Source organism: Schistocerca gregaria, chromosome 4, assembly GCF_023897955.1.
Source record: "Schistocerca gregaria isolate iqSchGreg1 chromosome 4, iqSchGreg1.2, whole genome shotgun sequence".
In the NCBI taxonomy this organism is placed as follows: domain Eukaryota; kingdom Metazoa; phylum Arthropoda; class Insecta; order Orthoptera; family Acrididae; genus Schistocerca; species Schistocerca gregaria.
In genome coordinates, this window is record NC_064923.1 from 574,961,628 (window position 1) to 574,977,642 (window position 16,015).

Below are 16,015 nucleotides of genomic sequence, written 5' to 3' on the forward strand. Positions count from 1 at the left end.
AACTTGACGAGAAGAAGGGATCGTTTGGTAGGACATGTTCTGAGGCATCAAGGGATCACCAATTTAGCATTGGAGGGCAGCGTGGGGGGTAAAAATCGTAGAGGGAGACCAAGAGATGAATACACCCAGTAGATTCAAAAGGATGTAGGTTGCAGTAGGTACTGGGAGATGAAGAAGCTTGCACAGGATAGAGCAGCATGGAGAGCTGCATCAAACCAGTCTCAGAACTGAAGACCACCACCACCACCACAACAACAACAACAACAACAACAACAACAACCTTCCTTTTTCAGTTACTGTAGTAGTTGTCCATAGGACTGGCGACTGTAATTTTCCCCAAATCTCAAATATCTAATTAATGCCAGTTAATTGTTAATGTAATGACCACACATTTACTTTCTTTATTAACTTTACCCCTTTTCAAAATTAATTTCCACCAGTTCCATTTGCATTTTCCTTTGATTTAGATTTGCACATGGCGGCCACTGAGTGACGCGCGTTTCTTCGGCTGGCGAGTTTTTCCGCTCATTGAAGGTGTTACAGAGAAGTGCGACAGTCCACAACGTGTGTATCTGACTAAACAAGTGTTACTTGCCGTGGTGTATTGTTCTCCGTCGATTACCACAAGTGATAAGTGATAAGTGAGTGAAAAATGGGAAGAGCACGAGTAAGCGGCAGCAGGCGAGGCTACAGGGGCGCAGGCAGCGCGGGCGCCCGGTCTCCGGCGGCAGGTGAGGCCCCGCTTCCCGACATCGGGGAGCTCGTCCGGTCCCAGGTGAGTGCGGCGCTGCACAGCAAAGACACGCTAGACATAATCGTGCAATCCATCACGGACTCTGTGACGGCCGCGGTCATGGACAAACTGCAAGAGTCTGTCGGGCGCAACAGCACCGAAATCCAGTCTCTTAGAAAGTCCTTGGCCGCACAAGAGAAAAAAGCCGCCGAGCTAGAAGCTAAACTGTCTGCTGCTACCGATGAAATTGAGCAGTATCAGCGAAGGAACAGCTTGCGCTTGTTCGGGGTAGCTGAAAACGATCGCGAAAACACCGACGACCTGGCCATTAGCCTCGTGCGTGAGAAACTTGGCGTGCAGATCGACGTGGCCGATATTGACAGGAGCCATCGTGTTGGGCGCAGGATACCAGGCGCCACGAAACCCAGGCCTATAATAATTAAATTTGTGTCGTACCGGAAAAGAGCTGAAGTGTTTGCTCAGAAAAGAAAACTCGCCAAGAGTGGGGTTACCCTGAGGGAAGATCTGACGCGCGAAAGACAAAGTTTTGAACGCTGCGATCACACAGTTTGGCCTTCAAAATGTATGGACCCAGGACGGCAGGATCGTATTCAAGACGGAAGGAGGGAGGAAAACGGTGACGAACATGTTCGAACTGAAAGACTGAGCGAAATCTCGCGAGACACAAAGTCTCGTATTGTAATCTGTCTAATATAAGTTAATTTTTATTCTTTCTTTTCATGTTTTAGCTTAAATATAGCTCCGTTATTTCTATAAGTACCATAAGTACTCTATTTAAAATCCGTCAATTATTTCACATAAATATTGTTTCTTTATTTGTCTATCATAAGTGCTCATGTATACTCATATTGTCAGTTAAATGGGAATTAACATTCTCCATTAACAGGAATCTCCTTACAACCGCCTTTCTATATCTGTTATTTTCATCTTCGCCACTACCACTACTATTATCTTTTTGTAACCACTACTGCCACTTTCCATCTTTCTTTTCGCTCCCTTCTCCGATACTTCCAGCGTGTTTTTCACCTTTAGTTCACAGACGCTTGAGTCAGTCACGACCTTGGACACCTGTAAACATGTCTTCCCCCACAAAATCCAGCTTTTGTCCCTCTTCCGGCCAGCAGGTAAACGGAGCGCGCTCGGTCCTACAGGCAGCCACAATGGGACGGACCGGTTCAGGCGGCGGGCTCTTTGTGGCCCACGCGAACGCGCAGTCGCTAATGGCTCACTTCGACGAGTTCTGTGACCTGTTCTGCCAATCGCTGTTCCACATTATCCTCGTCTCTGAAACTTGGTTGAAACCAAACATTTCTTCCGACGCTATCCGAATCACTGGTTACTCTCTCCTAAGGGCAGATCGTGAAACACGACGCGGGGGTGGTGTGGGTGCCTATGTTCGCTCTGATCTGACACCTACTGTACTATGCACATCGGATGCAAAGGGCGAAGGAGAAGCAGAGTTCTTGTTTTTCGAAATAAATACATCAAATCAGAAACCGCTAATTGGAGTAATCTATAAACCTCCAAACGTCGGTGCCATGTCCTCCTTTCAGTCTGCCCTGTCCTCACTCGTGACACAGTATGAACACATAATCATTATGGGCGACACAAACATCGACTTACAGTTAAAATCTCCCTCTGCTGAAAAACTAAGGCGACTGTTCCACTCCAATGATATGAGTTTAACACCGCTGGACCCAACTCACCACACGTCACACAGCCACACACTCTTAGATATAATAGCAACAAAGCGACCAGATAAAATAATCCGCGCCAATCAGACATCCGCTCCGGGACTCTCTGCTCATGACGTGATATTCTTAAATTACTCAGTGCATACTACCAAAGAAAAATCTCACCTGGTAACCTACAGAAACTTAAAAAATGTTAACCATGACGCTCTTCAAAAGGATTGCTCAGACATCCCTTGGCATGATATAAGCAATGAACGGACTTTAGACGGAAAAATTCGGCAATTATGTAGCAAAATTATTGCACTGTATGATAAACATGCTCCTCAACGCACTGTCAAGGTAAAGAGAGCTCCTGCTCCATGGCTCACCACTACATTACGCCAGTTAATGAATAAACGTGATGCTGCACACAGGGCCTTCAAGCGTAACCCAACTCCCGAGGCGTACGAAGCTTATAGGAAACTCCTAAACAGAACGAAGCAAAGCGTGAGAAATGCCAAAATCAGACATGCCCGCTCTGTCATATGCGGTATATCAAAACCTGCTGCACTGTGGAAAAAGCTGCGCAGTTTCGGTATAGGGAAGCGAAGATATGACGCTGTTTATCAAGCGTCTGCAGAAGAATTAAACGATTTCTTCTCAACAGCTGTAATCTGCCACGCAGCGACAAATTACCAGCCCCAAGATATCAATCTCTTGAGAGACAAGTTTTTCCTAAAACATGTCACTACCGGCACAGTACACAAGGCAATTATGAGAATCTCTTCCGAGGCAGTAGGAAATGATGGAGTGAGCATTGGCATGATTAAAAACGTCGTAGCCACTATTATTCCAGTTATCACAGACATCTTCAACCTGTCTCTTGTCAGTAGTATATATCCTACTGAGTGGAAGCAAAGTTTAATCCAGCCTATACCCAAGACTGACAACCCTAAGTCGCCAGGTGACTACAGGCTGATCAGCATACTACCTGCCATATCTAAAGCCCTAGAATACATCGTCCATGAACAGCTGATGGATTACCTCAAAACTCATAACATCCATGACGAATATCAGTCAGGCTTTCGAAAGCACCATTGTACAGCAACTGCATTAATCAAAGTAACTGATGACATTAAACATGCTATGGACAGACGTGAAGCTACTATCCTAACACTGCTTGTCTTTAGCAAGGCTTTTGACACAGTTGACTTCGATATATTACTAATTAAAATGAAACAGCTGAATTTCTCAATCAGCGCAATACACTGGTTCGACAGCTACCTCAAAAACAGAAGTCAACAAGTCGTTTGTGGGTCGGAAAAGTCATCATGGAAAAGCGTGCACTCTGGAGTTCCCCAAGGCTCCGTCCTTGGTCCACTACTCTTCTCACTGTATATTAATGATATTTCTTCAGTGATTCACTCCTGCAGCTACCATCTATATGCTGACGACATCCAACTGTACATAAGTGCAAGCCCCAAAAACATTGCTGGCACAGTAGCGAGTATGAACGCAGATCTTTGCTCTGTTTCTCGATGGGCACAGAACCTAGGTCTGAAACTAAACCCCAAGAAATCCCAGGTCACACTTATATCTCATCCAAAGTTAATCAGCCGGTACTTTCGCGAAACGGTCCCTAAAATACTCCTCAATGGTACCCAACTACCATACCAAAAAACAGTAAAAGACCTTGGAATAATCTTGGATGAACACCTAAACTGGGAAGAACAAACAGTCACAGCTTGCCGGAAATCGCTCTCCTCCCTACATGCAATTCAAAAATTTAGAAAAATATTTCCAACCCATGTTAAACAAAAATTAGTCCAAACACTAGTCTTGCCTAATCTTTACTACTGCGATGTAGTTCAACACGGCACAAATAGTGAAAATTCTAGATGCCTCAAGCTAGTGATGAATGCTTGCGTCAGATACGTGTGCAATATTCGGTTGTATGATCATATCAGTCCTTCATACTCCCAGCTAGGTTGGATACGCCCACATAAGGCACGGAATCTCCACACGATGTGCTTACTTCATCGATTTCTTAGCCACTGGTGCCCTCAATACTTATCTTCTCACATTAAACATCTATCATCATTCCACAATCGCAATACCAGATCGGATACGTCTATCATCTTGGCTGTCAGATCGGATACGTCTATCATCTTGGCTGTACCTTTACATAACACAAAATCTTTCTCCGTGTCATTCTCCATCTCAGCCATACGACTATGGAACGCACTCCCCTGTGATCTGCGTCTTATCCAGAACTACTCAACATTCAAGAGGGAACTCAAAAATTACATATTAGGGACGGTATAGCCACCATTGTTGTGCCCCTAACATCTCTTTCTTTCTTCTCTCCATCACAGCTTCGAATTTTACCATTCTTTTTCTCTTCCTCTAACCTATCTACCTCTTATATATCTCATTCACCCCATTCTATCGCCTTATGTCTCTGCTCGATGAGAATAACTCACAAGCTGCAAGAATATAACGAGAAAATTCCCAACTAACTGACATTCACAAAAGAAATGTATGTTTACTTTCATATACTTAGTCACTATTATTATTATTATTATTACTATTATTATTACTATTATCATTATTATTATCATTATTATCGTTGATTGTTATAATTATTTTTATTGTTATAACTATCATTGTACTACTGTTATAATCTCAATTTTTTTTCGTTTGACATCAATACTGCATAATACGTTAAATGTTCTTAATGTTATTTAGTAACTGTAACTCGTTCAATCTGAGTATGCCTGGTTAGGTGTAAGAGAGGGCCTGAAGGCCCTAATCTTGCCAGGTAAAATAAATGCATAAATAATAAAAATAATAAAAAATAATAATGTAACCCTTTCCTCCCTCTTTACAGACAGATTAACTTCAGTGAAGATTGCTTTTCCCAAATTTCCATTAGGTACACGTGGTTTAATTTTTACTATCATTAAGGTCGGTAAGTGAGGGGGAGGTTACAACGAGACGGTTCCTTCTTGAAGGCCCGTGCATCTGACTTTTGGGTCTTAGTCTTGGCAGAAACTGATGAAGGTGCTTGTGTCTTAGGGGTGACAGGAAGAAGAGGTGACACTGACCGGGTGATCTTAGCACTGGCCGAACGGACGACCGAAGTGCTAAAGGTCAGATCGCATGTCTGCATCGATACCTCCCTGGTAGGCCGAGGAGATGCGAGGACGGTACTGTATTTCCCCACTGGGAGCAGTGTGGGCTTCCTACTACCAAAAAGCTTGTGAGCAGCCGAGGTGGACACTTTCTCTTTGACCCGAATATCCTATATAGAGCGTTCATCCTTGCAGGTGGAACAGTCGTGAGAGGACACTGCATGGTCACCCTGACAGTTCACGCAACAAGGAGATGGAGGTGGGCAGTCACCTTCATGGGCGTCCCTGCCCAAGCGACACATTTAGCCGCATTAGAACAAGACTGGCGGGTGTGGTTAGAACACTGACACTGGTAGAAGCGCGCAGGTGTCGGAACATAGGGGCAAACACAAATAACCCCATAGCCCGCTTTGATGCACGACAGTAGCTGAACACTATCAAAGGTCAAGAAAAGTGTCCAGGTCGGTACAAGGTCATTGTCGACCTTTTTCATGACCCTATGGACAGCCGTCATGCCCTGCTCAGCAAGGAAAGACTGAATCTCCTCATCAGTCAATCCGTCGAGTGATCTAGTGTATACTACACCACACAACAAATTCAAAGTGTGGTGAGCCTCCACCTGGACAGGGAACATGTACAGGAGTGTGGCCCGAAGGAGTTTTTGTGCCTGAAAGGCACTCTCAGTTTCCAACAACAAGGTATCGTTATGCATCCTGGTACAAGACTTGACATGTCCGGCTATGGCATCTACGCCCTTCTGAATAACAAAAGGGTTGACAGATGAAAAATCCTTTCTGTCCTCAGATCTAGAAACTACAAGGAACTCTGGAGCAGGCAGTAGTACTTTTGTCACTGGTGGCTCGTCAAGTTTCCGTTTTTGGGCAGAAGTCGAGAGAGAAGAAGAAGAAGAGAAATCCATTGTGGATGAATCCCCCACGATTGCCAGCATCTCCGATGGCGCGCTCCTTCCTTTGGAGGACCCTCTCAGAGGACGCTCCCGCCTTAGGTGAATGTTTCCACCTCAGGACACACCTCCCGAGAAACGGACGGAGGGACCAATCGGCATGGTCGGAAGGTGTCAGCTCGGGCACTCCCCCCTCCCTGGGCCTGGCCTTTACAGGGGGTACGCACAGGCCCTACTTGTCTACCCAGGGCGGGGAATTATGCTTTACCCCGTCACCAGCTACGCATGCAAATGCGTGCGTCAGCCTTCAGGCACGCACAGGGAGGAAAGAAGAATAGGAAAAAAAGGGAGAGAGGGAAAGAAAGGACAGACTGTCTCAAACGCTGAGCCGGAGACCATTGGGTGGACAAGAAGGCAAGGAGGAGGAGGCAAGGTAAAAAGTAAGGAAGACAGTGAGAGAGGAGAAGGACAAAGAAAGGAAACAAACAAAGGAGGAAGAAACCAGAATAAGCGAAAAACCAAAATGACCACAAATGTAAGTCGCTGAACCGTTCATCTCCGGATGCAGGTGCAAACTACCCCCTTGAGGGGGATGGACTCCTTTTAGTCGCCTCTTACAACAGGCAGGAATACCTCAGGACTATTCTTACACTGGACCCGCAGGGGGGACTAAGTTGGAATCATTCACTTAAGGTGGCCAATATAATCGGCTGCCCCTCATAATTCTCTATCTGACCATAAGCATGATATGGTAATATACATATGAAGGTGCAAGTTTGAGACCCCTTAATGCGTTATTTTTTTACATTCAATTTGGGGTGTCTGCTGAAGTTATGCGTGACGCAACATTGAAGATAGTTTGCTTCACTGTCTAACCCACCAGTAATAGGAAATACTTCTAAAACCAATTCTGCCTTACAACTCATGGCTGCGTTAAGATAAGAACATTTTACACAGAGTTTTCTCACCCAACAGTAGCCACTGGTTAACGGCCATATGACACCCACTGTCCAACTGGGCAACACAGTGCAGTGCAGCACTATCAGTATTGTCAACTGTCATTTTCTTATTTGCAGTTTTAGTATTTACCTTGCAATTACACATTGGATTTCGCATGCTTGAAACTTGAGTACATTTTTCCAGAGTTGCAAAATAGGTGTAACCAGAAAAAGGTCTAAAATTTGAGATACATTATTCGCTTTGGGTTTAAGATAATGGCGAAGGCAACAGAGGTAGCTTGGAATCTTTAATTCAAAGCAACAAAAGCCAAACACATGACTATTACTACAGTTTTGCTTGAACATCATTAGTTCACTCATTGTGTATGGCTTTGCAATATTGTTACTGGTGATGAGTGGTAATGCATTTATGTGAACTTCACAAGAAGAAATTAATGACAGAGTCCTAACAAAAGACATACTCAAGTTAAGTGCAGCCTGGACACAATATTTTGCATCTGGTGGCTCAAAAAGGATGTTTTACACTACAAAATCCTCCCCATGGTGTGTGCCTATCACAGCTGGTATTTGTTGGAGACAACTAAGACACTCTTTGGTCACAATGTAAGAAAAACAACCTTCAAAGCTGCATCACATGTTGCTACTATAAGGTAATGCACTCTGCTGATTTCACAAACAAAACTATCCACAAGTTTGTTTTAAAAGCCACCCCTCACATACTTCTTCTTCTGATCATATACCCTCAAATGTTTATCATTCTAGCTCCTTCTAAAAAAAAAATTGTCAAGAAAATACCTCTATGGACAAAAATGCACTTCAGACCTGGTTTCACAACATCTTTAACTCAGATCACATAGAATTGTACAGGTGTCGAATTGGTAAATTAAATGAGCATTGTCAGACTGTTATAGATAATGTAACAGAATTGTATGTTAATTAACTTCTCTCCAATGTAAAATAAAGGATTTAGTATTAGATTATGCAATGTACTAATACAAATGAAATACTGTTTACCTCAGAAACCATACACAAAGTCTATTGTAATAAAAGTAAGGTATCCGTAACACAAACAAGCTTATATTGGCACAAATTAGCAATATACAGGGTGTATCAAAACGAATAACCGATTTAAAAAAATCATAACTTACGTTATTTGACATATTTCCATGAACAACATATTGACTCAGACGTTGAACGCTTTAACCATAGTTTCACAAGGAGTCCGCAGAAATCCGTTCGCCGTGCAGCTCGACAGCCCAACATGCCCCAAATGTCCATCTGGCATGTGCTATGTCGACATTTACACATGAAACCATACAAAATTCAGCTACTGCAAGCTCTTCGTGAAGGCAACAAGCAACGTGTGGAGCTCTATAATTTTGTCCTTGGCAAAATTAAGGATGACAGTTCTCTTCCACACTTAGTGTTTAGTGACGAGGCAACATTCCACCTAAATGGAAATGTGAACCTTGATAATGTGAGAATATGGGGTATGGGACAACCATATTAAGTTGTACAACATGAGGGGGACTCTCAATTTAATATGTTTTGTGTAGTTTCATGGGAAAGGTGTATGGTACATTTTTCTTTGCCAAGAACACTGTTACAGAAAGCACAATCTTGATATGCTCGAGAGCTTTCATTTTCCACAGTTGGAGACTGATTTGAACGATTTCATTTACCAACAGGATGGGGCACTGCCACACTGGCATCCGGAAATGCAGGAATTTTTAAATAAAAGGATTACTGAACGATTGATCGGTCGCACTGGGCCAAATGATTTAGCCTTACATTACTAGCTTCTAAGATCATCAGACCTGACTGTGTGATATTTCTTCTGGGGGTTATAAAAGACTGTTTATGTGCCTCCACGACCAACAACAATGAATGAACTGAGACATTACATAACAGCATCTGTGGAAGCTGTAACTCAAGACATGCTCACTGCAGTGTGGGAATAGTATGAATACTGCATTGACATATGCCATGCACCTGAAGAGGGCATATTGAACACCCATGAAAAGGTAGAAAAAACTGAGTTTCTCCATTCATAAAAAAATCATTGTATATGTTTACTAGGTTCAGAAATATAGATGTGCCAAATCAGAGTATTCTTTTTGATACACCCTGTGTTACTCACAATGGACTTGGAAACACTCTGTTTGCTTACTGCCCCATGCCATGCTCAAGTAATATAGAAATGTGGCAGTTTATAAATAAAATAAGACTTCCTTATTAATTTGTGATCTGGCTGCCCCTAGCTCTGTCACAAAACTGACAGAAATTTGGTCTTCGGTGAGACTGGAAACATAAGCAAAGCAGCCATCACTTCACAGGTGACCACGTTACCTCAGAGCTAGTGAAGAGCTACAATATTTGTCTCTCTGTTATTGCCCCAGTGGTGGATACAAAAGCTAAATCACAGCATAAAAGACAAGATTAGTTGCAATTTCCACATCTAATGACTTTCTTGGGCTCGAAACCCTAGACTGATAAAACTTATTTTGCACCTTATGTGTGAATCACTCAGGTTATGCAGCACTCAGGTTACATGAATAGATCAAGTGAATTCAGCAGGATAATTCTGTGCCATCCAGGACGTACCTCATCATTCACAGAATTGCGAAACATTTCCGGCATTGTTGTCAAGATTCAGTTACACTACTAGGACGAAGAATACCAGCCAATGTCTTACTCGAGTCAGTTGCGAAATGACTACAGATTCTGTCTCGAAAATGTGATTGCCGAGGATCGGAATACTAAAAGTATATGCCACTAAGTCTTACTTGCATTTCTGTAACTAGGTCTAAGGAATAGAGCTTAGTTACAAACAACACTCTGATGCACTGAATGCAAAATAATCATACACCAATAACTGTCAAACTTGTGTGTTTTTCTGTCTTAAGTGTACTGAAAAGTAAGAAGTTCATCACCAGATGTGATTCACATTTTTGGAGCATCTCCAGTGTTTATACTGCTAACATTATGAGCAGGCAATACATTTTTATTATAATTATACATTTAAAAAGTATTTTTCTTGAGGATGTCAAATCATGCACCTTTCAGCCATCTAATTTCCAAACTGTTATTTTATTTGACTACCAGTTTCAGCAATTTACTACACATTCTTCAGGCTCCTCACTGATGTATAAGATGATTCCAAGCTTGACTCCAGTCAAAATAGGGGCCAGCGTTCAAATACTCTTACCTGTAGATTTCTGCTTGATACAGCCACCACTTCAACCATCATCTGGCAACTGTAGTTGGTTTTATCTAATAGTTGGCAGATGACGGTTGAAGTGATCATTGTATCAAGCAGAAATCTACAGGTACCAGTATTTGAATTCTGGCCCCTATTTTGACTAGAACCGAGGTTGGAATCTTTCTACATGGGGGTCAGTCAGGGGCCTGACAATGGCATAGTACATTGCTGGAACTGGTAGCCAAATAAAATAACAGTTTGGAAATTAGACAGCTGAAAGGAGTTTGATTTGACATCCTGCAGTGAACAGCTTGCTGTCATTGGCACCATCCCCAAAAGAGAGAAATTAAGCAACTACAACAGAGCACTGACTGCAAAATGTGAATACCCTGTGAGAGACTTTGTAAGCTAAGATAAAGTACCAACAAAGAAAAGCTTCTGTGCAGGAAACAAGCAATTACAGAAAATATGGGCTCAAACGGCCACTGAACATTAAATCTGTCACAGCTAGTGAGGCATCAAGAATGTAAACATTTTTTATTGGTATAGCAGAGGTAAAGGTAAAAAGAAGCAGATTCCCCACAATGTAAATGACAAGAGACATTGCAATTTATTCTTAAAATGACCATCTTGCAGTAAAAAACAATTTTCCAACTCACCATCGATTATTATGCACAGATTCTTGATAATATTTCATTAAAGCTAGACATAAATATCTGGCAAACATAGCAGGATAATCCAGCTCTAGTCCTGGACGTCCACTGACTACTACTCAGTAACAAAACATTTTCTGGATTGCATTTTGCATACAACAGTTTTTTAAAGACAATAGCAATAATTTGCGAACGTTTTCTTTCTATCTGTATAATATCACTAACAGCACCCTTTCCTTAGTCACTGTTTTGTGATGCTGTTAATTCATGTCAAATACATGTGAATCAGTGTGTAGCACCTATTTAGTCAAGTAACTATCAGTCAGTATGTTTTAGAGCAGTGGAAGCAAGATTGCAATGGACTTATTACTTAACTAACTATAACATATGAAACATGTATCGACTCATTTCAGTTGTGTAGCATACAGTAACATTTGTTAAGGAATTATCTGCAGAATTAATGTAATTACAAGAATGAAGTCTGTGTCTGCTTTGTACTAATGAGACAAGTGCTTCGTATATTAGATTGAGCAGACTGACAGGTGCTTCTCTTCAAATGTAAGGGGTTTTTGGATCCATTCTCTGCATTGAGGGAAACATGAGGTAATGTAGCAGGGCAGGTGTTCCTCATCATACATCAGTGTATAATGTATGCTTGCATGCGGAGCAGGATGAAGTAGATAGAACTTAGAAGTACCGATGCCCCCACACTGCCTTTACTTCAGTAGTCAGTGCTACATTAAGTGAATCACCACTAACATCATTCAAATTAAGTGGACAGTTGTCTGAGTACCCATACCTTTCTGATCATACAGTTGCTACTATCATATGCTTGCAATGATCAAAATAAAACTACTACTGATACTTTGCTAAGAAAAGCGAAAAGTGCATCATGAATGATAATTCCTATTTGCAGCACACCTGAGACCGAGAACCAAAATAGCAATAAGAGTTTAATAAAACAGGGCTAAGGGCAGAGCCCTGACATGTTTTCTCAAGTTCTTGCAGTTTGATCTTAATTCCTAATAGCTGAAAGCACATGTTAGTGTTAACGAGTCCTTTTGGCTATTGGAATATTTATATGGCATTATCAAAATTTAATTGCTTTAACACTATTAACTTAAGCAATACTCCAATTTGGATTGAATATGATTCTGAATGTAATGTTAATCTGATGTTCAGTCCAACTCCTGACAACTTATGGGATGATGTCTGAACTGTTCTCACTTTGTGTTATCGGTCGCCTGAATTCTGGGAAGAGTTGTGGCGTAAATCATTGCCAAACACAGATAAGAGCAAAAATCTTCACTGCTGTAACGGGTACTCGCCTTTTCTGCATCTTCCACATATCGTAATTAGTAATACAATGAAGTTCATTTTGCTGAAAGACCAGGTGTTCACTAGTCTTTAAATAAAAAAATCTTGTGAGCAGCAGAAATGCATGAACGGAAATAGCCTGAGACGGGGCACTGTACTGTCATACTATTGTGCACACTCAAGCTGATACTGCCTATCCAGAGGTAGGGTGAAATGAGACATATCACAGAGGACAGCTAGGCTTTGGTGGGTGGCTATGTTAAAACAGGCCACATCTGGGTTATCTGGCTTGAGGGTTTTTGGGTTGAGTTGGTTTGTGTGGTATGCGTACTGTAAGTCCTTCGGTACACGCACCATCAGATTATTTGACTTGTCGCTCTAACGAAGTAGGCGAGTGTCAGCAATGTCTCGTGGTCTTATCGTGGCGTGTTTATCTTCTGCCGTTAAGTCAGACAATAGAAATGCCACTTGCACGCTCAGAGTAGCAGACTGACGGTGACCAACTTTAAATAGAACTTTATTAATTTTCACACACATTTATTAAAATAGTAATAAGCATAGACCTTACGTAACTTGAGTCTGGATGCTACTTACAACTGACAATCTGAAGTTCCTTTGGTCTTGGTACGTTAATCTTATTCTCACATATATCTGGTACTTGACAAAGTGCCTATACATTTATCTTCATGGCTATGTACAGGAATATGGTATCTTATTAGGCGCAGACTGAAATTTGACTATAGACTGGTACAGACAGGTGCAGATAAATGCAGACTCGTACAGACTAATGCAGACTGACTGACTGTAGGTCTATACACTCGTTATAATACCTCGCGAGTTCAGGTATCACTGCGCGAGTGTGATCCACGAGGAGAAAAGGTTCTACGTTAGCACCAATCTCATTGGCTGCGTTACATATTAATACGTGGATTGACGGAACCAGAATTTGGTCCGTCTCTAAGGCAGCGCCATCTCGTACGCTGCACCTGCGCTGTTGTACTTGGCGGGGCATGCTCTACTGGGAAAGTTGTGTATGCGCTGACTACGCGGAACTATGTACACAACAGTTTGGTACACAGTTTTGAGTTGGGTTGAGGTCCGTGGGGTGGGGTTTTTTCTAGGATGGTTGGTGTGGTGTGTTGTGATGTTTGTGTTTCTTGTTGGATGGGGTGGTGTGGTGTGGGATTTTCACGTAGGGCATTGTGTTCAGAAAATTATGATGTGTTATTGTTAAGGTATTTGCAAAATGATTGAGAAAGTTATTCACTGATTGATTTGACACAAGATATGAAGAGCACATCAGAGCACAAAAATACAGCACACACCACTCCACATGCGAAGACTACCTTAAACAGAAACACTATAGACTAAGCAAAATAAAGATATAGGAACATCATACAAACTAGTAAAGAAAGACATCCCCTGCCTCTTCAAGAAAATCTCACTCTGTCTTACTCTAAATTTCCCCATCTTTCACTTCTTCAACACTTGTTCCTCACCCCCTTTTCCTTCAACTCATGCTTCATTCCACTCATCTTTGCCACACCCCTCCCACCTCACCACCATTACAACTTTTATGAGCTGGGAAGTAAGCCAAATTGTAAATATTTTACATTACAGACGACTGATGTCTTCTATTTAAATATAATGAACGAATTTGGTGACAAAAATACACATTTCCTCATAGCTGGAAAGACAGATTTAAAATACCTTCAATAATTATAAAGCAACTGCAGACAGTATGCCCACACAAATGAATTTTGCCATTTTTATCCTAACATATGTAAAGGAATCAGTCACTGTCACAATTATCAGTGAGTAGATTAGTGGCAATAATAAGTTTCGAAGATTAGCTACAGTTAAAATTTGTTAGCAAACTTCACAGAAGTAGTCTGAAGTGGTTGCTTAAGACTGTTAATGTAAAACTCGTCACAAATCCTGAATACTCTCACTCCATGAACGGATTTACTGACCACTGTGTGTATGAAGCAAGTTATCCAAACAGCACCATTGGTAAGAAGTGAACAGAGCTTTGTACTGTTTATCTACCCTGACCAACATTTCTGAAACCTTGACAATAAAGATAAGGGTTTATGCAAGATACATACACACAAAATGTAATTTCATAGAAGCAGAGTAGGAGCGACATGAATGGTCAGAATAAGTAATGGGAAGTCCTGGACATAGTAAAGGAAGTACCCTACAGGAGGTAAAAGAACCAGCAAGGCTTAAGTCGAACAAATGATTACAGATAACTGCATATGATAGCACGCAAAGGAAGAAGCAGGAATCACGGCTCATAGGCAAAAGCCCAAGAGCTATCAGATGAAAGAATACAGGAGAGTATTCAATGTAAAAGAACATGACCAGAACAGAGTGGTAAAAAGAGTGGTTGTGCGAAGGATACATGAAAATGGGGAGACGTGCACAACAGTACTCCCCAGAGTGGAAGTTTCTCATAACTATATTTTTACACAATGCCGAAAAATGTGCTCTTCACTTTGCGACCTCCCCTATGTACCATACTTAATATGAGGTGCCGCAGCAGGTGTGTATGTGTGTGTGTGTGTGTTTTGTGGTGGTTGGGGGGTGTCAAGAATGTTTATAAATAACTTTTAGATAATCTGTAAATGCAGGGAGCATATTTTATGACAGACTGCCCACACACAAAGGGAGTAAAAAAGTTAATTTTAACAGTAAATGAAACATCTATAGTTTGTGTACGCTGTAAGCATGTAAAATGAATTAATTATTTTTGATTACTGTAAGTATACACAAAATAGTGGAAAGAGTATTTTAAGATGCTGTTTTTTTGCACTTCCATTATTTTATGTAATTCAATATACATGTTTATCTATGCTGCAATGTAAACATTGTATACAATGTCTCTGAGATGGCCAACATCACTACCGACAGTGAGAAGGTTGAAAAGTTAATTTTTCAAAATTACTGTACTGTAAATATTTGTGCACAATATTAAATTGTGGCCTCTAGATACGCAAAAAGATAATTAGCAATGTAGCATTAATGCACTCGACTCGCAAGCAAAAGAAGTGGTCTTTAAATTCTGTGTACAGTGTTTGAGACTTGGCTTAACTACAATTTTCCTTGTAGTTACTTTGAACATTTTTCTTTTCTGATGGGCTTTACATAAAAAAACTGTACCAGAAATGAACACACATTTAGCATTAGCTGTTACTGTCCTCATACATTAATCTTTTTTTTCACTGGAATTGAGGTCACTCAAAACTTTCTCCGTCCAGTTTTCTAACCTACCCTATTGGTCGTAGTTCAGGGAGAAGGGAGGCGGGGCGAGGAAGCCAAACGGGAGTCCACAAACTGTAAATAACTAAATGAACATGGTACTCCAATCTAATATTCCACAATTCCACGATTCTGGCGTGATGCACCATTCCACT

General features: G+C 41.4%; 1 protein-coding gene across 1 annotated transcript in view; it reads right to left on the reverse strand.

Annotated features, from left to right (window-relative positions):
- Window positions 1-16,015, reverse strand: part of LOC126266925 (ADP-ribosylhydrolase ARH3-like) — a 40,721-nt gene that overhangs the window by 23,999 nt on the left and 707 nt on the right. The gene's annotated exons all lie outside the window — the stretch shown is intronic.